General features: G+C 38.1%; 1 protein-coding gene across 4 annotated transcripts in view; it reads right to left on the minus strand.

Moving 5' to 3' along the window:
- Nucleotides 1-26,376, minus strand: part of CHRM3 (cholinergic receptor muscarinic 3) — a 544,049-nt gene that overhangs the window by 418,446 nt on the left and 99,227 nt on the right. The window lies entirely within an intron of this gene.

Below are 26,376 nucleotides of genomic sequence, written 5' to 3' on the forward strand. Positions count from 1 at the left end.
TAGGTCTCTTGTTTTGTTTTGTTTCATATTATTTTTAGAATTGCTTTTTTTTTTTCTAATTCTGTGAAAAATGATAGTGGTATTTCAATGGGGATTGCTTTGAACTTGTAGCCTGCTTTTGTCAGTATGGTCATTTTCACAAATATTGATTCCAGCCATCCATGAGCATGGGATGTGTGTTTCCATTTGTGTCATCTATGATTTCTTTCAGCAGTGTTTTGTAGTTTTCCTTATAGAAGTCTTTCACCTCCTTGGTTAAGTATATTCCTAAGTATTTTATATTATCTTTTTGTAGCTATGGTAAAAGGGGTTGAATTCTTGATTTGACTCTGCTTGGTTGCTGTTGGTGTATAGAAGAGCTACTGATTTGTGTACATTAATCCTGTATTTGGAAACTTTGCCAAGTTCTTTAGCAGTTCTAGGATCTTTCTGGAGGAGTCTTTAGGGTTTTCGAGGTAAACGATCATATCATCAACAAACAGTGACAGTTTGACTTCCTCTTTACCATTTTGGATACCCTTTATTTCTTTCTCTTGTCTGATTGCTCTGGCTAGGACTTCCAGTACTATGTTGAAGAGGAGTGGTGAGAGTGGGCATCCTTGTCTTGTTCCAGTTCTCAGAGGGTATGTTTTCAACTTTTCCCCATTCAGTATTATGTTGGCTGTGGGTTTGTCATAGATGGCTTTCATTACATTGAGGTATATCCCTTGTATGTTGATTTTGCTGAGAGTCTTAATCATAAAGGGATGAGGGATTTTGTCAAATGCTTTTTCTGCAACTATTGAGATGATCATGTGATTTTTGTTTTTAATTCTGTTTATGTTGTGTATCACATTTATTGACTTGTGTATGTTAAACCCACTTGATTATGGTGGATTATCTTTTAGATATGCTATCGGATTTGGTTAGCTAGTATTTTGTTAAGGATTTTAGCATCTATATTCATCAAGGGTATTGGTCTGTAGTTTTCTTTTTTGGTTATGTCCTTTCTTGGTTTTGGTATTAGGGTGATACTGGCTTCATAAAATGAATTAGAGAGGGTTCCTTCTTTCTCTGTCTTGTGGAATAGTGTCAAAAAGATTGGTACCAATTTTCCTTTGAATGTGTGGTAGAATTCTGCAGTGAATCCATCTGGTCCTGGACTTTTTTTTGTTGGTAATTTTTTAAATTACCATTTCAATCTCACTGTTTGTTATTGGTCTGTTCAGAGTATCTAATTCTTCCTGATTTAAGCTAGGAGGGTTGTATTTTTCCAGGAATTTATCCATCTCATCTAGGTTTTCTAGTTTATGTGTGTAAAGGTGTTCATAGTAGCCTTGATTGATCTTTTGTATTTCTGTGGTGTCAGTTGTAATATTTCCCATTTCATTTCTTAATAAGGTTATTTTGATTTTCTCTCTTCTTTTCTTGGTTAATCTTGATAATGGCCTATCAATTTTATTTACCTTTCCAAAGAAACAGCATTTTGTTTCATGTATCTTTTGTGTTTTTCTTGTTTGCTTATTTCAGTTTCATTTAGTTCTGCTCTGATCTTGGTTATTTCCTTTCTTCTGCTGGGTTTGTGTTTGGTTTGTTCTTGTTTCTGTAGTTACCTGAGGTGTGTCCTTAGAATGTCAGTTCACGCTCTGTCAGTCTTTTTGAAGTAAGTATTTAGGGCTGCGAACTTTCCTCTTGGCACCACCTTTGCTGTATCCCAGAGGTTTTGACAGGTTGTGTCATTACTGTCATTCAGTTCAAAGAATTTTCTTTTATTATTTATTTATTTATTTATTTATTTATTTATTTATTTATTTATTTATTTTGAGACAGAGTCTCACTCTGTCGCCCAGGTTGGAGTGCAGTGGCGCGATCTCAGCTCACCGCAAGCTCCGCCTCCTTGGTTCACGCCTTTCTCCCGCCTCAGCCTCCTGAGTAGCTGGGACTACAGGCACTCGCCACCACGCCCGGCTAATTTTTTTTTGTATTTTTTAGTAGAGACAGGGTTTCACCGTGTGAGCCAGAATGGTCTTGATCTCCTGACCTCATGTTCCGCCCACCTTGGCCTCCCAAAGTGCTGGGATTACAGGTGTGAGCCACTGCACCTGGCCCAGTTCAAAGAATTTTTAAATTTCCATCTTGATTTTGGTTTTGACTCAGTGCTCATTCAGGAGCAGGTTAATTTGCATTGTTCTGAAAGTTCCTTTTGGAGTTGATTTCCAGTTTTATTCCACTGTGGTCTGAGAGAGTGCTTGATATAATTTCAATTTTCTTAGATTTATTGAGGCTACTTTTATGGCCTATCATATGGTTTATCTCGAGGAAAGTTCCATGAGACGTTGAATAGAACGTTTATTCTGCAGTTGTTGGATAAAATGTTCTGTATATATCTGCTAAGTCCATTTGTTCCAAGCTATAGTTTAAATCCATTGTTTTTTTGTTGACTTTCTGTCTTAACGACGTGTCTAGAGCTATCAGTGCAGTATTAAAGCCCCCTACTATTATTGTGTTGTTGTGTATTTCATTTCTTAGGTCTATTAGTAATTGTTTTATAAATTTGGGAGCTCCAGTGTTAGGTGCACATATATTTAGGATGGTGACATTTGACTGTTGCATGAGGTCTTTTACCATTATATAATGAACCTCTTTGTCTCTTTTAACTGCTGTTGATTTCACATTTGTTTTGTCTGAAATAAGAATAGTTACCCCTGCTCACTTTGGCATCCATTTGCATGAAATGCCTTTTCCACCCTTTTCTTTAAGTTTCTGCTAGTCCTTATGTGTTAGGTGATTCTCCTAAGGGCAGCAGATGGTTGGTGAGTTCTTGTTCATTCTGTGTTTCTCTATCTTTTAAGTGGAGCATTTAGGCCATTTACATTCAAGGTTAGTATTGAAATGTGAGGTATTGTTGCATTCATAATGCTTTTTGTTGTCTGTGTACTTTGTTTTTTGTTGTTGTTGTTGTTTGTATTTTTTTAAACATATATATTTTTGTTTCATAGTTCCTGTGTGATAGATGCTTTAAAGAGGTTCTGTTTTGATGTATTTCCAGGATTTGTTTCAAGATTTAGAGCTCCTTTTAGCAGTTCTTGTAGTGGCAGCTTGACAGTCGCGAATTCTCTCAGCATTGGTTCGTCTGAAAAAGACTGTATCGCTCCTTCATATATGATGATTAGTTTTGCTGGATTCAAAATTCTTGGCTGATAATTGTTTTGTTTGAGGAGGATGAAGATAGGACCCCAATCCCTTCTAGCTTGTAGGGCTTCTGCTGAGCAATCTGCTATTAATCTGACAGGTTTTCCTTTATAGGTTACCTGGTGCTTCTGTCTCAGAGCTCTTAAGATTCTCTCCTTCATCTTAACTTTGAATAACCTGATGACAATGTGCCTAGGTGAAGACCTTTTTGCAGCTGTCTACCTCCTGATGGTCATGGTGGTGGCACCGAGTTCAAGAAGAGCACATGGGATGAGAAACGTTGTTGAATCTCTCTTTAGAAAATACAATCTTTTACTGAGCCTTGAACAATCCAGTGCCAGTCTACCTTTCCAAGTTTAACTCCAACCTCCCAGCCATTTAAAACTACTTCTTGTATCCTTGCTTATCTCAACAGTCTTTTCTTTGCTAACATACAGTAAGTGTTCAATATGTGCTTACTGAATTAATTAGGTCATAAAGAACTCCTCTCTCTGCCTGAAATACCTTTTTAAACCTACTTTCAAATACGATCCCCTGTGAAAGACCAGTTCTGACCCTCCTGTTAGAAATATTCTCCCAGGCTGAATAACACTCCTTTTCTGCACCTCCTTAAAGGCATGAAATAGTACTGAATGATCTCCTAAATCCAGGAGCCAAATCCCTTCTAAATCATGGAATCACGAGAAGTAACATATCAAGCTGAGGAAACTCACCCTTTATTTCTAGTAACTTACCAATATGCACTTCTACCTTTCCCAGCTGAAAGATTGCAGCCTTGAATGAAATTCAGTTCAAACAGTTCTCAAGCATCTTCCACATTGCTCAATGCTAACAAGATTATAAAAATTAAGGTTCCTGACAGCAAGTATCTTTACATTTACTAGGAAAGGAGGACCTACATATAAAGAAGCATACTAAATAAAACAGTTACAGCATACAACAAAGGAGGTGAAGATCAAACAAAGTATGTCAGATGTGTAGCTGCATAGTGACTTGCAAATGCCCAGAATCTTGTACTCATTTGTTAAAGTTTTATTAGCTATCTGTTCCATAAAAGAATAAGAGAGAAACGATACAGTTTAAACAAAAGTCTTAAAAATTCATTTACACCCAAAAGTATATCAGGCTTTGCCAGACACCTACATTCCAGTTTGTGATGTTAAGGTAATGTCCATTACAGCATTGACGAACGATTTATTAATTAGTAAGAGAGACAGCTTTCTGCTAAGCTCTCAGAAAGTCTATACTTATGGTTTATGTTTCCCTATTTTGCTTATTAATAAAGCAAAGTTGTGGTCTTCTGTAGATTCAACTACGCTTTAGAACACTTAGATTACACACACACAAAAAGATGTAGGATTCATTATCCAGAAATTTAATTTTATTTAAATCAAATTTACTTTTTATGAAATAAACTATTTTTTGCAAGCTATTTTGCAATGACTAGGTTACTTTAAAATAAATACAGTGATCCTAAAACCCATGAATGCATGTGAGTAACACTCATATTTAATATGGTAGGTATTTTAAAACCTCTCAATCACAGACCTCTTTACAAATTGAATTATTATTCATAGTAAAAATTTGCAAGATATTGTTTTAGTTCTACCAGGAAAATGCCTTGATATGTACTTACATATGATTAACAAAAAGTTGAATAAAGCAAATATATGATTCCCCAAATTGATAACACTCAATATCCGTCTTCGACTATCAGTTACACTACTAGGGCCCCAGTGTGGCTCCATTTGCAGCTCTAGGGCTGATATTGAGCTGTCATCCATGGGTCTAGCCATACCAACTGGTAAATTATTGTTAGGAAGTTATTGTTATTATTATTATTATTATTATTTTTTTTTTTTTTTTTTTNGTGGCCGGATCTCAGCTCACTGCAAGCTCTGCCTCCTGGGTTTACGCCATTCTCCTGCCTCAGCCTCCCGAGCAGCTGGGACTACAGGCGCCCGCCACCTCGCCTGGCTAGTTTTTTGTATTTTTTAGTAGAGACGGGGTTTCACCGTGTTAGCCAGGATGGTCTCGATCTCCTGACCTCGTGATCCGCCCATCTCGGCCTCCCAAAGTGCTGGGATTACAGGCTTGAGCCACCGCACTGGGCCTGTTATTATTATTTTAAGGGTTTATATGGGTTGGTAAATAGCTACCGATTTGCTCAGGTTTCATAACTGCTCTCTTGCCGCCCATGTGCCCTGATTCATATCCCGAAACACTGTATAACTTTCACCTTGGAGATCTAATGAGTGACATGGCAGATCCCAGCTCCAACTCCCTAGCCATGTCCACTCCGATTTGTTGCTGTCTGTACTATCTTAATTGTTTTAAATAATTTACACATCACCCATACTCAGTTTCTCCTTCTGATCTTCTCAAAGTATTGGCAATGGCCGCATTCCTTACCAGGTTTCACCACTGTTAGCCTGCCCTGGCTTTATACTTCATTTTACCTCTCTTTTATCACCTCTGTGAAATAAAGAGGAGGCAGGAAGGAAAAGAAAGTATAAAAAGTGAGTATATATCTCTCAACTTTTCATTATTCTTTCAAGAGAGTAACTTGCAGATAAGGAAAGGAAGACCTTGGAACAGGTAGTATAATCTGCCTCTACTTCATCCAAGCAATGTGCTGGGGAAGTAGATTGCTCACGAGCCAGCAAAGGAGTGTGAACATGAAAGAAGCACAAAGAAAGACATGAAATCAACATCCTCAGTGTGGTATGGGGTTCAGTGACCCCCAACCTCTGGTGCTGTGCTGCCCTGTCACCCTCTGCTATTATTACTCTTCATGAAAAATTCCTTACTAATGTACTTACTGATTTACTTTTTCTTTCCAAAGCCAATTAAGCTTAAATGTATACTAATCAATCTTTTTGCAGTCTCTGAGGAGCACTGAATAAAATGAAGAGTAATTGCAACATCAGGATGTGGGGTGCCTAACCCAAATGATAAAAAGAAAGGCCATGCTAATCCTTACCATCATCAACAACGATCTTCCAAAAACGCTGTCCCTTTTCAGCATTCCTTAGAATAACACATCTCTCTAAATTTACTCTCCAGAAACATGGTTCTGGTTACTATTTTCAATAGATCCTACTTGGGAATATCCATGCAACTGTATTTTCTGGGTCTGTCTAGTTAATTTAGCATGCATGTAACCTAAAGTACATCTTACTATAAGCATAAGAGGTCTAGTTTAGTGTCTGTGTATGCATATACACATAAGAGGACTGGCTGAGAAAGTGAGATTTCCAAAGGCAATTGTTGAGGTAGGGAAATGCATTTGGTGGCAGCTCTCCTCAGCAGAGAACAGCATAGATGCAGCCAAACAGGACCCTGACTGCAGAAAGTTAAAAACAACAAAATTCTTTTTAGGAACCTTCAGACTGTATACATATGGTATACACATTAAACTTGTACAAAGTTACGTTCAAAATGTATCATCCATGTTGGAGAAGTACAAGATATCAGTACAAGAAATTGCCTAAGATTAGTTCCTGGTGTAATCTGAAGACAAATGAGACGAAGGTTGTCATTGGAGATACAACCATATAATATATAATTATATACACACACACAGTAGAATCACTGGCATACACTAGATATTTACTGTATAAATAGGTAGATGACAGATATCTTACTATATCAGTTTTTGTACAATTATCTTCTTCAGTCTTTAAAATAATCTGCAAGATAGGTATTATATATATTTAACAAATGAGGAAACTTGGGATTAGAGAGATTAAATAAACTCATAAAACTGGCAAGCATAGGAATGGAATTTTACAAAGGTGATTGATTTAGCCTCTCCAAATCTTGATTTTTTTGCATGTAAAATGGGGTTCATAATATCCATCCAGTGGCCAGTTCCTACCAGACTATACTCAGATGATACCATTATAGCATTTTCATCTGGTTTGCCCCCTCAATCATTTCTGCATCTATATGTCCAAGAAAAAAAGAAACAAAGAGAGAGACATCAGCTAATAAGGAGTGGTAAAAGTATTACGAAAGAGACTGACTGTCCTCAAGTCTCAACACAGCACAGACTTAAGCTTTAGATACCAGGAACAGAGGAATTGCTACAGAATTCCTGGTCCCTCTGGCCTCCCAATGATAGTAGGTATGCTTTCTACCCCTTTGCCCTTGTAATTCTAGTTACTTTATGGGCTGCTAAAAGTAGGGAGAAGGAAATACGAAATGAATTCTAGAAGAGAGTATGCTTGTCTTTGAACAGAAGAAAGAAAATCAAGATGGGGTGTGCATCAATGAACAACAACAGTAATAACAACTAATATCTACTGAGTGCTTACTAAACGCTGGGAAGTTTATAGGGATTTGATGATTTCTTCCTCACAATAGCAATTGTTATTATCATTCCCATTCTGTAAGAGGAAAGCAAAGCTGACTGTTTAAGTAACTAGGGTGAGATCTCACAGCTGGTGAGGAGCAGGACCCTGTTCAAAGAGAGGCAGGTTGTCTCTCAAATGTGAACTACCTGTGCTTAAGCCACACCCGATCTCCATTCCACTGTAACCTCAGAGAGCATAAATCCCACTGCAGTACAGGTCAGGAGAAGTAAACAGAAATATTTTAGGGCTTGAACTGAGAGAGTGACTCAAAGAAGAGGTAGCTGAATTTGCACTTGAAGGACTGGAGGGAAGGACTGTAGGCTAAAAGGAAAGCTAATTAGAGGGAAGATAGATAAAGCAAGAAGTCCACATGCTGGTCTGCTCTTTTGGCATTGGCTTTTTGCCTAACAGTTGATGCTTTAATGTCGGGAAGACCCCACACCTACACGGATTTCAGTGGCCTCAATTCTAAGGATGTTGGTGTGACCCTCCTTCTCGCAGGTTTCACAACTGATGGAAACAATGACAATATCTGAAGCACCCAAACACTTGAACCTTGTAGCTAATATGTGAATTTTGAAAAATTATAAACATAGAGTTCAAGAATTTCATTTTCCATTGGAATAAAAGCTGCAATATGAGGAAGGGACTGTCTTAGTACAGTCAGAAATGTGCAATGGAACACTGAAAAATGTTAAAGAATTCTTCAATATAAGGATGACTGGAAAGGAAGACCCAAATGAACCAGGACAAATATATCATTTTTTTTTCTTATGAAAGAATGATTCTCTAGAGGGAGAATGAGATGAAGTATATACACCATGGAATACTATACAGCCATGAAAAGGAATGAGGTCATGTCCTTTTCAGGGACATGGATGAAGCTGGAAGCCATTATCCTCAGCACACTAATACAGGAACAGAAAACCAAACACTGCATGTTCTCAGTTATAAGTGGGAGCTGAACAATGAGAACACATGGACACAGGGAGGGGAACATTACACACTGGGGCCTATCGGGGGAAGGTTGGGTTGGGGAGAGCATTAGGGAAAAGCGCTAAGGCATGCTGGACTTAATACTTAGATGATGGGTTGATAGGTGCAGCAAACCACCAGGGCATATATTCAACTATGCGATAGACCTGCACATCCTGCACATGTATTCTGGAACATAAAAAATAAATAAAAAATAAAAGTAAGCCATGTGTTAAAAAAAAAAAGTCTGAACTATATACACATTTTGGTAAGTTGTTTAGGTGTTTTTTATGTATGTATCTTGACACATATATTCAATATTAAGTTGTCTACTGAAGGGCAGTGTTAAGCTGTGTAAGTTTATTGATGTTTTTGAACCTCAGTTTCTTCACCTGTAAACAGAGGAACTTGCTAGTGTGGATTCGAGGTAGGAGATCTGTAGGACTTGTTTTTCGGCCCTGCTGACCAAAACAGGATTTGGTCCCTAGGAAATGAAGTGAAGAAATCAAATGGGCAGGAACCAGCAGACGGCAATGAAAGCCGTCCCTAGCTGCTCTCTTTGCTCTTTAGTGTAAGACACTCCCACCAGCATCACGGCAGTTTACAAATGCCATAGCAACAACCAGGAAGTTATCACCCCATTCCACAGCCATGACCCAGAAGTGGCCGCTTCTTTCCTAGAAAGTTCTAAATAATGCATCCCTCAACTGGAATTAACCTGCCCCCTAATTTACACGTAATTAAAAGTGAATATAAGTAAGTATACATACAGTTGCCAAGAGCCCATACATGACCAAATCTGAGCACATTGCCTGTGAGTTAGCCCTGGTCTGCAAGGAGTAGTAATGTTCAATAAAAGATGGCTGTCTCAAATTACTGGTTCACCCTTGAATTCTTTCCGGTGAATTCTTCCCTGTGTACAGCCAAGAATCCTCCTGGGCTAAGCCCCAATTTTGGGACCTGCCTTTCCTGTATCAGGTTCAATTGGGCAGAAGTATGATTTTATCATTTGCATACAGTTTGTATTTAAGAACTACTGGTCATTATTAAAAGTCAGTGCATTGACAAGCTGCCTTCAACTGAGCATCAATAATGCCTAGGGTCTGAATTCTCATTCTTCCTTATATGTAGTTCCAAGTAGGGGATTTTAATTTTCTGCTCAGTCAGAGCCTATTAATTAAATACAAAACTCTTGCTTTTAACAGCCTTACTGCTTTTGAGATCCCTATCGTGTGCTTGGCAGCCTGTGCAATATGTTTTAATACTATTATATTTTAAAAGTTTTCAAGAAACGATATAAATAAACGTTCATCTTATAAATATGCGATAAGAACATCTTCCCACAGATTAATTTAGCAAATATATTTTAGTAAAGGATGTATAATTTTTTAGAAAATTCATCTGATAGGGTTCTGAGAAAAAGTGGCAAGCTGCCAAGTGAAGCCTGGTTTATTGTGTCTAGTTTAGAAACCAAACCCACAGTTCTTCAGATAGGAACCTAAGATCTTCCAGATGGATCCTGGAGACCTGCCTGAGAACAGTTATTGGTCAACCTGTGTGGATCTGCATGAAAGGTACTAATATATCAGCAATGAAAAACTTCACCAGTTGTATATTTCTAGTACTTAATCGTATTAAAAGAAACAATTCCTAAGAGTGTTTTGCTTTTAATATTAGTCTTTTCCTTGCAAAATCTTTCCCTTACTGCAAAAATACTAAATCTGTGGCCTAGTTTCAGTTCAGCTACAGTGTTAAGCTGTGTAAGTTTATTGATGTTTTTGAACCTCAGTTTCTTCACCTGTAAACAGAGGAACTTGCAGTGCTAAGCTGTCAGGATTATTCTATTTCTTAAACAGTATAATATTGAAGTTTTAGTCTTCTCAGATGAATTTTGGACAATTGAAGAGTAAGACAAAAGAATCGGCATATGAAAGCCTTGATCCCTCTGAGTTCTGATGAAAACTGGCCTGGAGAATGGGTAGATGGAGATCAATTTCACTTACCTTGTTGCAGGCAGCAATGGACAGGGCAGGTTCCCTCTGCCAGGGCAATGGTTTACACCTAAGTTCAGAACCTGGCCCAAAGCAGCCAAGTCCTTCTTTCTGCAGACAGAGAAAAGAGATGGTCCCTAAGCAGAGCATGCAAGGTTATTCTGCTCACATTTCTTAGCAGTTGAGTTAGTCCTCAGCTGAGCGTGTGGGAAGAGTGAGAGAGTACAGCAAGGCCAGGAGTGTTTGAGCAAAAATGTCTCTCAGGAAATCAGGAATAGGGAAAAAACATTTTCCTCTGATTCCTGCCATATCCACTAGGAGGAAGGAGGACCAGTGTTTAGATCAGTGGGTAAATCCTATTTATATAAAGCACACTTTTGCATGGAAGTTAAAATGTTTCCTTTCCCATGAAGGCTCTCTGTGAGCAATGAAGCATTAGGTATGATAAAGATACTTTAAAGGGACCAGAAGTTGAGTTTAATATCTTACAAAATCTACCCACTATGGGAAGAAAGGGGTCATAACAGAGAAAGTGGGGAAAGTTTTTGAAGGAGAAGAGCAGGAAGTTCATGAGGAAAGACAGAGCTCTCCGTGTAGGTAGGTAGGTAGATGTCTGCCGACTTTTTGGAAGTAAAAGCAATATTGCTGGATGACTAGAAACATATACACAGCCAGGGCTCACGTTTTTGTTCTGTACTTACTAGCTATGTGTGTGTGCTTCCACAAGTTATTTGATATCTTAATATCTTTGAGAGTCAGTTTCCCCATGGCCAAAATGGATCATTATACATTTTACCTCATACGGCCAACTTGTGAATTACATAAATCAATACACATCATACAGTGGGATTAGTGTCTGGCACATAGGAGTGTGTGACTGTTAACTAATATGTGATGTTGTACTTGCTTCACAATAACTACTTTGAGCTCCCCTGCACGTGGCTTTCAGAACAACCCAGAAGGGTTTAGAAGGCAAAGAGTAATATTGAGTTTAAAAAGCAATAGAAACAGCATTGTTGATTGGAATGTAAATTATTATAGCCATCGCGAAAAACAGTATGGAGTTTTCTCAAAAAAACTAAAAATAGAACTACCATATGATCCAGCAATTCCACTATGGGTTACATATCCAGAGGAAATGAAGTCATTATGTCCAAGAGACATCAGCACTTGTAAGCTTATCGCGGCACTATTCACAATAGCCAAGATACAGAATCAACGTAATTGTCTAACAGTGCGTGAATGGCAACAGAAAATGTGATATATATCCACACACACATACACACACACAAATATATATACACAAATATATATATATACACACACAAATACACACACACACATACACACACACACAATGGAATACTGTCTAGCCATGAAAAGGAATAAAATTCTGTCATTCATGGCACCATGGAGCTTGGAGAAGATTATGTTAAGTAAAATAAGCCAAGCACAGAGACATAAACACCACATGCTCTCATTCATATGTGGGAGCTAATAAAGTTAATCTAGAACTACAGAATAGGACAGTGATTACTGAAGGCTGGGAGGGGTAGAAGGTAGGAAGATAGCCAGAGCTTGGTTAATAGCTATAAAAGTGCAACTAGATAGGAAGAATAAGTTCTAGTGTTCTACAGCACTGTAGGGTAACTATAATAAAACAATTTATTGTATATTTTTAAGTAGCTAGAAGAGCAGATCTAGAATGTTCCCAACACAAAGACATGATAATGTCTGAAGTGATGGAAATGTGAACATGGACGGATGGATGTGGGCATTACACATTGTATAAATGTATGGAAATATCATGCTGTATCCCATTAATATGTATAATTATGATGTGTGAATTAAAAACAATAATAATGGGTCAGGCGCCACAGCTCACGCCTGACATCCCAGCACTTTGGGAGGCCGAGGGGAGAAACGACTTGAGCCCAGGAGTTTGAGACCAGCCTGGGCAACATGGCAAAACCCCGTGTCAACAAACAAATACAATAATTAGCCCACAATGGTGGTGCCCATCTGTAGTCCCAGCTACTTGGGAAGCTGAAGTGTAAGTCAGCCCCACGAGAATGAGGCTGCAAGGAGCTGTGATCGCACCACTGCACTCCAGCCTGGGTGACAGAGTGAGACCCTGTCTCAAATAAACATAAAATAAATAAGTAATAAATACAAAATTAGCTGAGCTTGGTGGTACATGCCTGGGGTCCCAGCTACCCAGGTGGCTGAAGCAAAAGGATTGCTCAAGACCAGTAGTTCCAGACTGCAATGAGCTATGATTGCGCTACTGACTGGGAGGCTGAGTAAGACCCCATCTCAAAAAATAAGTAGTAATAATACTAATACTAATAAAAGAAACAGAATGGATTCAATTCAAGAGATATTTACTAATCATTAGGTCTTGTGCTTGATACTGCAAGTGTAAGAGTCCTTATTTCTGAGCAGCCTCTACTTCTAGTGGAGACAGACCAGTGAATAGACCACTACAGAGAAGGAGGATTCCAAGGTCTCTTGCACTGAGGCTTGACCTTTGTTTGCTCCTTTCACTTATTTCATAAATAAATTTAGAAACATTGTAATACGACTAGATCTCTCAGCCAAAGAGCACTCTTCAGCAGTGCTTAACATGTACACAACTGCCGCATATACATAAGACATTCATTTAGTCCTGAAGTCATACAAATGAAAACCAGAACTGCCAACTTTGAAGTCACAACCAATCAGGAATTGGTGAAGCAGCAAAAGAAATACTACTTTTAGCCAACATTATGGAGCACTTACTATGTACTCGTAGTAAATAGCATGCAACATTTGTTTACGTCCTTAAGCCCCCAAACTACCCTATGATACAATTACTTTCCTATTTGCAGAGAGGCTAGATAACTTGCTGAAGTTTCCACAGTGAGTAAGGGAAGAGCCAGCACCTGAATCCAGTCTATTGTTAACATCTGCTCTCTTTAGCACTACCCTCTATTGCATAGGAAGAGGTCAGAACAGATTATTTTTTCCTCCTTCTTCCCATGAGAACCGTCCATATACCTATCCAGAAACAAAGCCAGAACAATCCACCACCACTTATCAACAAAACATTTTCATAAGTTCTGGGCACATGCGTCAGAACATGAATATATGGTACACTAGTTCCTCAAATTTAAGAAAGCTAAACAATAAAGTAAATGGCCAAATTTCAAGTTATTTTTGGTAATAATGGCCATATATGTCCCCAAGATAGACTTAAAGCCACAAAACATAGCAAAAATCATAAAGTATCATTAATTAATCATCTATGACTGATATAAACAGATGAACAGCTCACTGAAGGCAAGAACTGTTCTGTTCCTCTACCTGACTCATGCCTTCCCCATGACAGGTACTGAAACCTTGTGGAAAATGTGTAAAGGGTTAGATGACACTCATTACACTTATGTAAGTGATACCAAGAATGAGAAATGAACTTGTTCCTAAATAACCCCAATTTTGTCTTTTCTTTTATTTCTTTGAGATGGAGTCTCACCCTGTCGCCCAGGCTGAAGTGCAGTGGCATGATCTCGGCTCACTGCAAGCTCCGCCTCCCAGGTTCAAGCAATTCTCCTGCCTCAGCCTCCTGAGTAGCTGGGATTACAGGCGTGTGTACCCACGTCTAGCTAATTTTTGTATTTTTAGTAGAGATGGGATTTCACCATGTTGATCGAACTCCTGACCTCATGATCCGCCTGCCTTGGCCTCCCAAACTGCTGGGATTACAGGCAAAAGCCATCGTGCCCGCCCCCCCAAATTTTTTCTTACTAAAAAAGAAAGACTCACAATTTTTATCCTGCCTTTCTGTAGCTGCAGAAGATCTAGGAGAAGTCTGAGAATCCTTATTTGTAACCAGATTTTTATTACAAAAGTAGCATATAAATATAACTGAAAACATATGGACAGGTATAAATTTTAAACCTTCCCAAACGTTCTCCTAACCTGTTTTCTAGAGGGAACTACTGACATTAGTTTCTTACCAATTCTTATGGAATTTTATGCATATAAAATGCCAAACAAGTTATATAGGGGAAATCATAACTTAAGTACAGTATATGCTGTACTTTCTTCCCTTTACATTGTGAAGATTGTCTTATACCTGTATCAACATCTACAAAACCATCTGATTCCTTTTTAATTGCTTTAATTCCATACCAGAGATTTACTATAATTCTGGTGGTCCACTATTAATGAACATTCTGGTTGTGTCCACTGCAATAGTACCTTCTGTACCTCTGCTACTACATAAGTAGGAAATCTTTCCGGGAGGGGAATTTGACTTTTAGGAGGAGTCAAAGGGTATGCACATTTCATACATACTTTTAAGTATGTATGTATGTTGGTAGATTGTATATGTGGCATTCTGCATGGTAGTTTGTTGGTAGGTAATTAGTCAAATGCTTACCCATGACTTTGCACCCATTAATACTCTCACAAAGAGACTATGAGAGGACCCACTTACCAACACCCTTAGTATACTGGGAATTAACAAACTTGTTGATCTTTGCCAATCAGTGTGTCTTATTTTAATATTCATGTCTTTACTGAGTCATGTGGTTGAGATTTACATGACTACTGACTGACTAGTCCTTTAAATGTGAACTGTTTATTGCCTTATTTTCTGTTGGGTGGTTTGTATTTATCTCTCTTTTAAGGATATTTTTCCTTTTTTTTTTTTTTTTGTCTTTGTTTTGTTTTGTTTTGTTTTTTTTTTTTTTGCAAATATTATCCAAGCATATTTTGTCATTTGACTTTCTATTTTAGTAGCACAGCTATCTTTTATAAAAGCAATACAATTTTCCTGTATAGATAAGATTTATACATTTGACAGGGTTGAAAAGATGATACTATCTTGGGTCCATTTTCTTATTATCCTTGTATGCACTTCTAAATGTTTTGTTATCTTGATTGAAAATGTAAAGTAGTCAGAAAGAATTGACATTTTCACAATACCAAATCCCCTATCTAAAACTTGCCGTTGTATTGCTAAAGATTCAGCTATTTTTTTAATCTCATAGTGAAGTCTGAAGTGTTTTTCTGTTGTTGTCGGCCTTACATGTTTCTGGCTGACCTTATTCCTAGATATTCTATGCTTTTTGTTGCTATTGTACATGGAGGCTTTTCTTCCAAAATCTAAGTGGTGATTTCCTGTGTACCTTAAAACTACTAAATTCTCAACAACAATTTTTTTAAGTAGACCATGCACTAAATTCTACTCTGCTTTTCATTTATTTTCAAGGGGTTTTCAGGTTTACTGAAGATTTTATCACTGAAAATAATGATAATATTATACTCAATTTGAACAACTAGTAATATTTTTATTAGGGGTTTCAATGTACCTAGCCTGCATGAAAATCATAAAATAGCTTTGTCTTGTCTTACTTTAATGTCTTAAACAAGGGACTTTTCCTCCAACTATTTGAATCTACTGACTTCACAAAATTTACCTATGTTGGCGATACTTTTATCAACTTTTATATGCAAGTAGGAGAAACAATAGCACACATATAACAAGAATTTACTCTGCTCTGCTTCAGCTTTTATTGCTTCGCTCAATTAAGTTCTATCTAGAAACTGGGATTGCAACAAATGTCAAGATCTAGGAAATTCAGTGACAAAGAGCAAATGGTTCTTCATATTTTCATTCAGCCTATATAACTGAATATAGGGATATAAAGATGAATAACATTTGCTCCCATCATCCAGGAAGTTGTCACTTTTCAGAAGGTAGCCTTTACATTACCATACACAGCAGTAGACGGCAGTGCCACGGGTAATCAGAAACAAATTTTCTAGTGATGGTGATGAGGAAGCATCAGAGAGCAGGAAGTTCAGAAACACAGAGGTAGGGGAAGATATTCTAAATCAGAGGCTGGTAAAGTACAGCTTATGAGCCACCTGTTTTGTAAGTAAAGTTTTATTGGAACACAATCACGCTCTTTCATTGACCTTGTTTGCCTACTCTCACATTACAACCACAGAGGTGAGTAGTTGCGACAGAGGTCATATGGCCTGCAAAACCTAACATATTTACTATTTGGTTCTTCAAATAAAGTTTCTCAAATCTGGTTCTAAATCATGTCACGATCAAATTCCCATAGACAGAAAACTCAACATTTTCGACTGTTCTTGTGTGTATGGGCAGGGATCAGGGGATGATGGTTGAAAGGAAAAGGGACTGACCGAGAATGGGGTTTGTGGCGGTGCAAGTTGAGAGCTAAGAAAGTATGATCCCCTTGTCCCCAGAAGGTACTATGATAAATGAAGACCGAAGCAAAGGACAGATAGCCAGGGTAAATCCTTGAACACTAGACTCAATAGTTTAGGTTGCATCTGACAGCAAGAGAGATTTATAGATATTGCTAGAGGGCATGATCAGTATAGAAACTGAGAATGACAAACCTGCTGTTCAAGCATTTGGAAAGAGAAAAAGCAGGATGGGAACCCATGTGTGGGGACATGGCTTACAGTTTTGTTTCTCAAGCACTTTGACAGGTGACCAGCCTAGAGTGAGCACACCAAATTTCTCTCCTGCAATGAATAAAAATAATGGAGCTATTGCATTAGTTCAGGAGTAAGTTAATGAGAGTACTCCTAGGTAAGCGCTTGGTGGAGACAGAAAGGGAAAACTAATTTTGAGACAATTATAAAGAAACAATACAGACTGTACCTACAAATACTAAATAATTTGAAAATAACATTACAAGGAGTACGGTAGATCACCGACTGACAGAAAACATTAGGTGGAAAAACAGTCTTCTAGTGTTGACAGGGTACTCAGTTTAGCATTGTTGAGGTCAAGTTCTAGGAGAGAGCAAGATGGCTCACTGAAAATATACATCACGCAGTCGCAATACAGAGCTAGAGATGGTTCGAGGTAAAAATCTAAGGAAATCTCACAGGTGACATAACATGTTTTGGGGAGGCAATCTTCAAGATCAGGAGATTTCAAGTGAAAACCTTTGCATCCTTTCTCTTAAAATAACAGGGAGTCAGGTGCGGTGGCTCACGCCTATAATCCCACCACTTTGAAAGGCCAAGGAGGATCGCTTAAGGCCCAGAGTTCAAGACTAGCCTGGGCAACATGGTGAGACCCTCATCTCTACAAACATTTAAACAATTAGCCAGGTGTGGTGTTACGTGCCTGTGACCCCAGCTACTTGGGAGGATTGCTTAAGCCCAGAAAGTTGAGACTGCAGGGAGTCATGATTGCACCACTGTACTCCAACCTGGGCAACACAGAAAGGCCCTGTCATAATAATAATAATAGGGAGACTGGGCCAAGACTGTGCCCTGTTCATGTGTGATGGTGACAATCTAGGGTCTCCCACTTGGGATGGCTGGATTCCTAGTGTGCCACAGCCCTCACCGTCCCCGATGCCTTCGCAACCCTAAAGCCAAGTGTCATTTGCAATTTATCATTGAGCTGGAATTTATATTTTTCCTTAGCACAGAAATAGTTTCTATTCCCACATCAAGGTCATAATAAATAAGAGAAATGTTCAGCAAAAATCAACTTAACTTCAAGATTTCCATAAATATAGGGATGTCCTGTCTTCCTCCATCCAACAAATTTAGACTGGTAAAAGTATAGGCTTATAAAAATGTATGAACTGGAGTTTACTTATAATATTTCCTGTTATATGAGAAGGTTTTATGTTATAGAAGCCTTTGTTATAAGATCCCTTTCAACTTTCCCCTTGCTTCCTCTGAGCACAGACACCCAAGGATAGAAGATGCACATGGTGTGTACTCTGTGCCACTGGCTCTGACATATGTCAATGTGGGATGTGAGTGCTCCTGCACAATGTCCACCGCTGTCCTGTTCCCATGTTTCACTTTATTTTTCAAAAATATTTTTTAGAGACAGGATTTGCTCTGCTGCCCAGACTGGAGTGCAGTGGTGCCAACATACCTCACTGCAGCCTCAAACTCCAGGACTCAAGTGATCCTCCCACCTTAACCTCCTGAGTAGCTGGGACAACAGTCACACACTACCACACCTAGCTCTTTCTTCTATTCCAATAACAGTGTTCTACACTGTTGGAGTTATATCCTGGTGATGTGGTTTGGATATTTTTTCCCTCCAAATCTCATGATTCAATGTAATTTCCAATGTTGGAGGTGTGGCCTGGTGGGAGGTACTGTAACATGGGGGCAGAGCCCTCATGAATGGCTTATCACCATCTCCTTGGTGATGAGTGAACTCTCATTCAGTTAGTTCATGGGATACCTGGTTGTTTAAAGGAGTATGGCACCTCCTCTCTCTCTCTTGCTCCTGCTCTCACCAAGTGATGTGCCTGCTCCCGCTTCACCTTCCACCATGACTGTGAGCTTTCTCAGGCCCTCGCCAGAAGCTGAGCAGACGGTAGTGCCATGCTTGTACAGCCTGCAGAACTGTGAACGATTAAACCTCTTTTCTTTATAAATTACTGAGTCTCGGGTATTCCTTTATAGCAACACAAGAAAGAACGAATACATCCAGAAACATTTTAAAATAAAGATGTTTTGGAGATCTTGAGGAAAAATTTCAAAGCTGAAAAGACTACACACTTACTTTGTTAATAGCATTATGTTTTTCAACAAAGTCCATTGTGTTTAAATTACTGTTTTCCTTCCTGTACAAAATAAACTTCCAAGGGAAAGGTAGCCAAATTCATAACTGTGCTAGAAGGAGACAACAATATCCTAGTTGTGTATAATCCACACTTGCTGCAATACCAAATTATCATTTTAGCTTATTTAAGGATACCCAGAAAGAGGAGCGGTTTGCCAACAATCTGGTTAAGTAGACGGGGAAGAGTCATAATTTGTCTCTACTTTATTAACACCACTTTCTGTTTACTTAGACTCTGTCTCTGAGGTGCTCAAATAATTTTTCAGACAGTATCCAATTAATCTCTAGCTACGTAGGTGGCAGCATTTCAGATTAAATGATCTCTCAGTCACTTCCTCATTAAAAAAGAAAAAAGATATCAAGCATATGACAAAGCATCTTGTCAAAATGATTTCACAGTTGAAAAGCCTTGCAGAAAAGGGCAAACTACTTCTAGTTGCTCCTGCAAACCCGCTCTTTGGAGGGACAACCATCTTAGGCTCCTTGTGTTCAGTCTTACAGGGAAGTCCAATAGTGAACAGCCTCTTCCAGGACCGTACACAGGAAGTGGAGAACCAAACTGGGAATCCAAGAACAGTGTGATGAGCTAATTTTATATAAGCTACAGAAGAGCTATTTGGAATTCCAATGAGAGCTTATGACAGTGAGAGCTTCTTAACAGTCTTCTACTGGGACAACATTTCTGAACCTCATCTTAGTAAATCTCTTAGATCTTCCTGTACAATGAAGGTTAGAATAAGTAGAATGTAGAAAATGTAGAAAGAATGTGAAGTAATTTTTTCAAACACTTTATCAAGTCTGTTAATTAGGCTATTTTAAACTAGTGTCCTCGAATTATCCCTTTTCTCCTTCATATTTATTTCAGATGGTGATGAACCCAAACCAAAAAGCAACTCTAAAGAGATCCATTTGATTCAAATAGTGTTTTTTACAAACTCAATTGTGAGATCAGAAGAGAACAGCACAGTGGCTTTCCAGTGCAGGAGGAGGGAGAGCAAAATGCTTTAGAAGTATAAGAATACAGTAAAATGTTAAAGGCTTACCAACATTTCCGAGGAATTTAGTTTCATGAAGACAAAGATGAAATACTGTAAATTCTTATCATATTATTCATTCAATCATTTGACAAATATTTACTGACAGTCTACTAATATCCAGCCACTAAGCTAGGTACTGGCCATAATGGATAAATATGAAAGATATGATACAAAACCATATGAAATTTATAGTCTAAGAAGGAACATAGACAAACCAGCCATTGCAATTCAGTGTAGTAAGAGAAGTGTACAGTTCAGAGCTAGGTAGAAGTAACCTAGGTATGGGAAGTCAGAGAAGGCTCCCTGAGGAAGTGGTATAGTAATAATCTGAGATACTAAGAGTGGCTGGGGGTTAGGCAGGTGAACTGACAGTGAGGAGAAGAGTAGGGATGTGAAGGATATTCTAGGCATTGAGGTTATCTTGTTTTTGCTGATGAAAGAAACTGTAGCTCAACCAGAATATTTGGCTTTCCAAACACAGTCCTGTGACTTTGCAGAGTAGAAGCTTGAAAACTCTTTTGGCTTCCAGTCTTGTGGGTGCTTTTCTCCCCTAAAGAGTCACTGTTTTTCCCATCACAGTTGCATGTCCATGTGGACAGAAGTTTCAAAAAACAGTCATGCAGAAAAGAGACACGATATATTCAACAGTAGTGTGTGAAAATGCTTGTTCTATGAGTAAGCAGAGTGGCCCATAAAAGCATGTGGGTGTCTCTGGGCTGTTACTGTCATACCCAAGGCAGGGTCAGAAGTGCCAGGAGAGGAGAGAAAGGAAAAAACTAAGAAGCTGAGCAAGAACATAGGTGAGGTGTCTGGGAGAATATAAAAGAAGAGAAAATGAAAAAAAAAGTTTTTGTAATAGAAAAAAGAATTGTCTTCAAAACATGCTTCCAAAAAAATAAAAATAAAAAAGAAGAACTTCTTGCTGGATTAATCTTCCTAAAGCTATGAAGCAATGTTATGTTTAAAGTTCACCTTGTTCAAAACTTATCAATCACTTCCCTCCACTCTACAGTACACCACCACTTACTTTACCAGTTCATTATTTCCCCCAAAAGATTCTATTACACCAACATGTAGCTATACTTCTCTGCCTCTCCATCTCTGTGGGTATCATTCTTGCTGCCTATAGTGATATACCTTGTATCCCAGCCCCCAGAATAGCACCCATCCAGTAAATAGCTGTTCAAATATCACCTCCACATTACATGTTTTCTAAACCATCCCACTTATTTCTGTGTTTGTCTCTTTTACCAATATTTCAATGAAATTCCGCTCTTCAACATCACCAATGTCCTTTTAACTGAAAGTTCAACAAATATGAGTGCCTACCTATCAGGGAATTGTACAGGTTCAAAGAAACGAAAAACGTAAAATATGACCTCTATCCCAATAAGCTCATATTGTAAATCCTCAAATTTAGTGCAGTAAAATGAGCAAAGGTATTACTTATTTTAAAACTAGGATATTTTTTACATTGAAAAAAGCCCTAGTATGTGGAAAAGTGCAAACAGTGCTAATGGAAGGTGAAGTAAAAAAAAAAAAAGTACATAAAGTGCAGTAAAATATCCCTAACTTGCAAGTTCTAAAATACTTCTTCCGAAATTCAAAAATCTATTAGCAGTCTATACATATTGTTAAGAGATATTCTTTATGTGTTTATACCTGTTTATGTCTGTGCATAAAAGCATACATATATGCACATATGCATGTGGAAGCATACAAGTTACTATACTCAACCTGATTTTTTTTCAAGATTATATGTCATGAATATTGTTCCAGGTCATCACACTTACATGTACCCCATTCTATTAACAGCTGCCAAATTCCATTAAATGGAAACACTGTAATTTGTTCAAGTTTCCTATACATAAAATCAAGTTATTTTCTGTCTTCTGTTCATGTCAATAACGTTAAAATCTTATTCCTGTATTTTAGTATACAAGGGAGCAAGAGCTAAAATCCTCACTCTGCAAGTTAATGGCTGTAGAATATCGCCAAGTTACTTCACTCATCTGAGCCTTGGTTTCTTATAAAATGTGGGCTATTGTAGGATTACCTGAGTCAAAATGGACAAAGTTACATTTCGCATTAGCTGGCACACAGGAGGTGCTCTGAAAATGGTATCTCTTATTTTTCTAGGAATTCATTAAGTATTACATAAGATACTGCTCCTGTGCTAGGAATCTCACAGTACACCGTTATATACAATCTTTGAACAGGACTTAAAAGATAAATAAATAAATACATATGTGTATTTCACAAAAGGAGTCCTTTGTTTTAGCTCTATAATTACCCTTATTGTTGGTATTCATTTTTATTTCTCTATATAGTAGCTTTTCATCTGGTGTAATTTTCTTTCAGCATAAATCACTTTCTTCAGTATTTCGTCTTAGTGCAAGTTGGCTGTTGACAAATTATTTTAGCTTTTGTCTGCCTGAATATGTCTTATATAATACTCATTTTTTCTAGATGTAGAATTCTAGGTTAACATACACTCTTGGAATGCATAATCATGGTTCAGTCAACTACAGATTGCATATATGATGACGGTCCCATAAGATTATAATGAAGCTGAAAGGATCTTATTGCCTACTGACACCATAGCTTTTGTAACATCATAGCACAATTACTTTATTTTTAAAATAAATTTAGTGTAGTCTAAGTATACAATGTTTATAATGTCTACAGTAGTGTACACTAATGCCCTAAGCCTTCACATTCATTCACCACCCATTCACTGACTCACTTAGAGCAACTTCCAGTCCTGCAAGCTCGATTTACTGTTAGTGTACTTTAGAAATGTACTATTTTTATATTTTCTACTATATTTTTTAGTGTGACATTTCCATGTTGAGATACACAGTTACTTACCATTGTGTTAAAATTGCCTACAGTATTCAGCACAGTAACAGGCTGCACAGGTTTGTGGCCTAGGCACAATAGCCTAGGTTTATAGTAGGCTACACCATCTTAGCTTGTATAAGTGCACTCTGTGATGTTCACCTAATAATGATATTGCCTAAGAACACATTTCTCAGAATGTATCCCCACTGTGGAGAAAAATACTTATCCCCTGTATTATTTCTCAGCACTTTGAAAATGTGGTTCCATTGTCTTTGGCTTCCATTGGGTCTGATGTAAAGTTAGCCGTCCTTCTTATCTTTGTTCGCCTATGGATGATGTGTGCCTTTCATTTTCTGGCTGCTTTTAAGATTTTCTTCTCATCTTTGGTTACAGCATTTTGACTATAATGCGTGTAGTGTGGTTTTTCTCTGTATTTAGACTGCTTAGGGTTTCCTGAAGTTATTAGATCTGTATATTGCTGCCTCTCTCTCTCAGTTTGTTGTTTGTTTGTTTGTTTTGTTTTGTTTTGTTATTGAGATGGAGTTCACTCTGTCACCCAGCCTGCAGAGCAGTGGTACATCTTGGCTCACTACAACTTCCATCTCCTGGGTTCAAGCGATTCTCCTGCAAAAGTCTCCCAAGCAGCTGAGATAACAGGTGCCAGCCAACATGCTTGGTCAATTTTTGTATTTTCTTATAGAGAGGGGTTTCCCCATGTTGGCCAGGCTAAACTCAAACTCCTAGGCTCAAGTGATCTACCTGCCTTGGCCTCCCAAAGTGTTGGGATTACATACATGAGCCAGCATGCCTGGCCTGTTGTCTCTTTTTAATTTGTGAAAAACCACAGGCCATCAGTTATTCAAATATTTCTTCTCCCTCATTCTGTCTCTCCTAAGGAAATTCTAATTACACTAATTGAGGCTGTTTGATCCTGTTACCCGGTTCTCAGGCATTCAATTCCATGTTTATACTCTATTTCCTACTTGCATTTTAGCTTAAGTAATTTCCATTCATCTATCTTAAAATTCACTCATTCATTCTTCTCATTCATCCATCCATCCCCCTATTAAATTTATGGACTGGATTTTCCATATCTTACATCACATTTTTGAGTCCAATATTTACACTGGATTCTTTTTATAGCTTCTCCTGCTCTGCTGAAATGCTACGTGTTGATTCACATTGTCTACCTTTTCTACTACATTTCTTGCAATATTTATTATAGTTATTTAATTTTTTTTATCTAATAGTACTAGCATCTGTACCATTTCCAGGTTTGTGTCTATTGACTGTTTCCTTTTTAGATGATCAAAGTCACTGCTGCTTCAACATTTTGTTAGTGTCTATTTTATGCTGAACATTGTGTTCAAAGAAGAGTTGGGACTAAAGGTAACAACATATTCTCCCAGAAATGGTACACTGCTTCTTTTGTCAGGCTGCTAGTGTGGGGATGAGTTCATCTTACCTAAATTTGAGCTCTATTGGGCTTTTTACATCCCTGATTCAGTTAACCACTGAGGGCAAAATCAGGACTTTCCTTTCATCAGAACTTGGGAGTTTTAGTGCCAGCAAGACTCTGGATATTTCTTTTGGTTGAAGCCCACCCAATTGGGTTCCATGTGGTGGGAGATCCTTAACTTCTTTACCAACTTGCTATGAGAACTCTTTAAGTCACTGGGGAATTCAAGTTCTCTCCAGCCCTACTCCTGGATTATCGCACCCTAGGTGCACCTTCTCAGTACTACTCCAGCTTCAATCAACCTCGCTGTGCAGGAGACCTCAAGGGAGCGCCTCTCAGCTCCTTTTGAAACCTTAAGCCGTTACTACTTGTATTTGATAACTTCCGAGTACTTCCAAGGGGTTGCACTCAGTTCTTCTGCTCCTCTGTAGCCTTTGGACTCTTCAAGTTTGCACTCAGTGAAGACCTAAAGTTTTCTAAAGGAATTTTGCTCAGCTTTCTCAGATATGTCTCGGATTCTCACCCATGACCTCAGCCTCGTATGGAAAAGGTTCTGTACCATCAGTGAAGGCCCCCTGGAAAAAGTCAATGGGTGGATGCAGACTGATTGTGAAGCTGGGGATCTTCAGGATTCTAAGCCTCTACATGAGCTGTCATGTAGATATTTAAAGCTGATTAACATTTGGCTCATTTCTTCTTACTCCTTCAATGCCAGATTCCTTTCTCTTGCCGCTTCTCTGAGATCAAACATGGCCCAGGGACTCTTAATACATTTCTAGATTTCAGTTCATGTACGTGTCTTTGCTTTGCAAGGTCTTGAATGGATTTAAAAACCAAGAAGACTTTTCTCATTGTTAGAAAAACCTTCTATAATTTTCTAAATCTTAACCTAAATTGGAAGTTCCCCAGGCATTTCTCTACATGCTCTCTTTATATTAACTTTCCAGTCCTCACTACGCTACAGAATTATTGCTAGCCTTGCCTCAATTTTAGAGTTGAAAACTCAGGCAGATAAAGATTATCTTGCCCAATTCATATAGCTAAAAAGTGACTGAGTCAGATATTTAACCTAAGGAGCACTAATTTAATTCACTATTATTCTGTTTGTTTTAATCATATTTTAAGTAATACAGAATTTGGTAGATTTTCATGAATTCCCTATGCTACTTTAGCTCAGTAATTTTGCATATGCTGTTCCAAAAGCCCAGAATAGCCTTCCCTGGACATTCTGTGGGTCTAACTTCCATTTGACTTCCAATACATCCTGTCCTTGTAGTGACTTTGTGTGCCCTCCAATCCCTTGAAAACTATTTTATTTTCCTTACGTTTCCTGACTTTTGGATTACTCTGAAGTGTATTTTTATTATTTTGTCACCTAACAATGGGATTATTTATTTCAGTTTAAAGGTACGTCTCTGGAAAATATATGTGGAGGTTGAAGAAAACATAGAGCTCATTATTTGAAAATGTAATCAACATGCTTTTGAAAAGTAACTTTTAAATAAAGACCATTTTCATTGGGGTGAAACGATATGTCATCCTTTTTCTCAACATTGCAGATAACATATATGTAGCAATTTTTATTCACAATTATATCCACATCTATATCTAAATCATCACTGACATATTTCAAAAGGGAGAGCTCTCTCTCGGGGGATTTTTGCATAGATTTCTGCAACGTGACAACTGATGTGAAAATAAGCCATTCAGTTTGTTACTAAGAAGGTTTTATAATGTGAGAGACCAGCATTTATTTATTTGTTTGTTTGTTTATTTATTTATTTATTTTTGAGATGGAGTCTTGCTCTGTCTCCCAGGTTGGAGTACAATGGCGTGATCTTGGCTCACTGCAACCTCCACCTCCTGGTTCAAGCAATTCTCCTGCCTCAGCCCCCCGAGTAGCTAG

The sequence above is a fragment of the Rhinopithecus bieti genome, unplaced genomic scaffold, assembly GCF_001698545.2.
Source record: "Rhinopithecus bieti isolate Rb0 unplaced genomic scaffold, ASM169854v2 scaffold_11565, whole genome shotgun sequence".
NCBI classification, from domain to species: domain Eukaryota; kingdom Metazoa; phylum Chordata; class Mammalia; order Primates; family Cercopithecidae; genus Rhinopithecus; species Rhinopithecus bieti.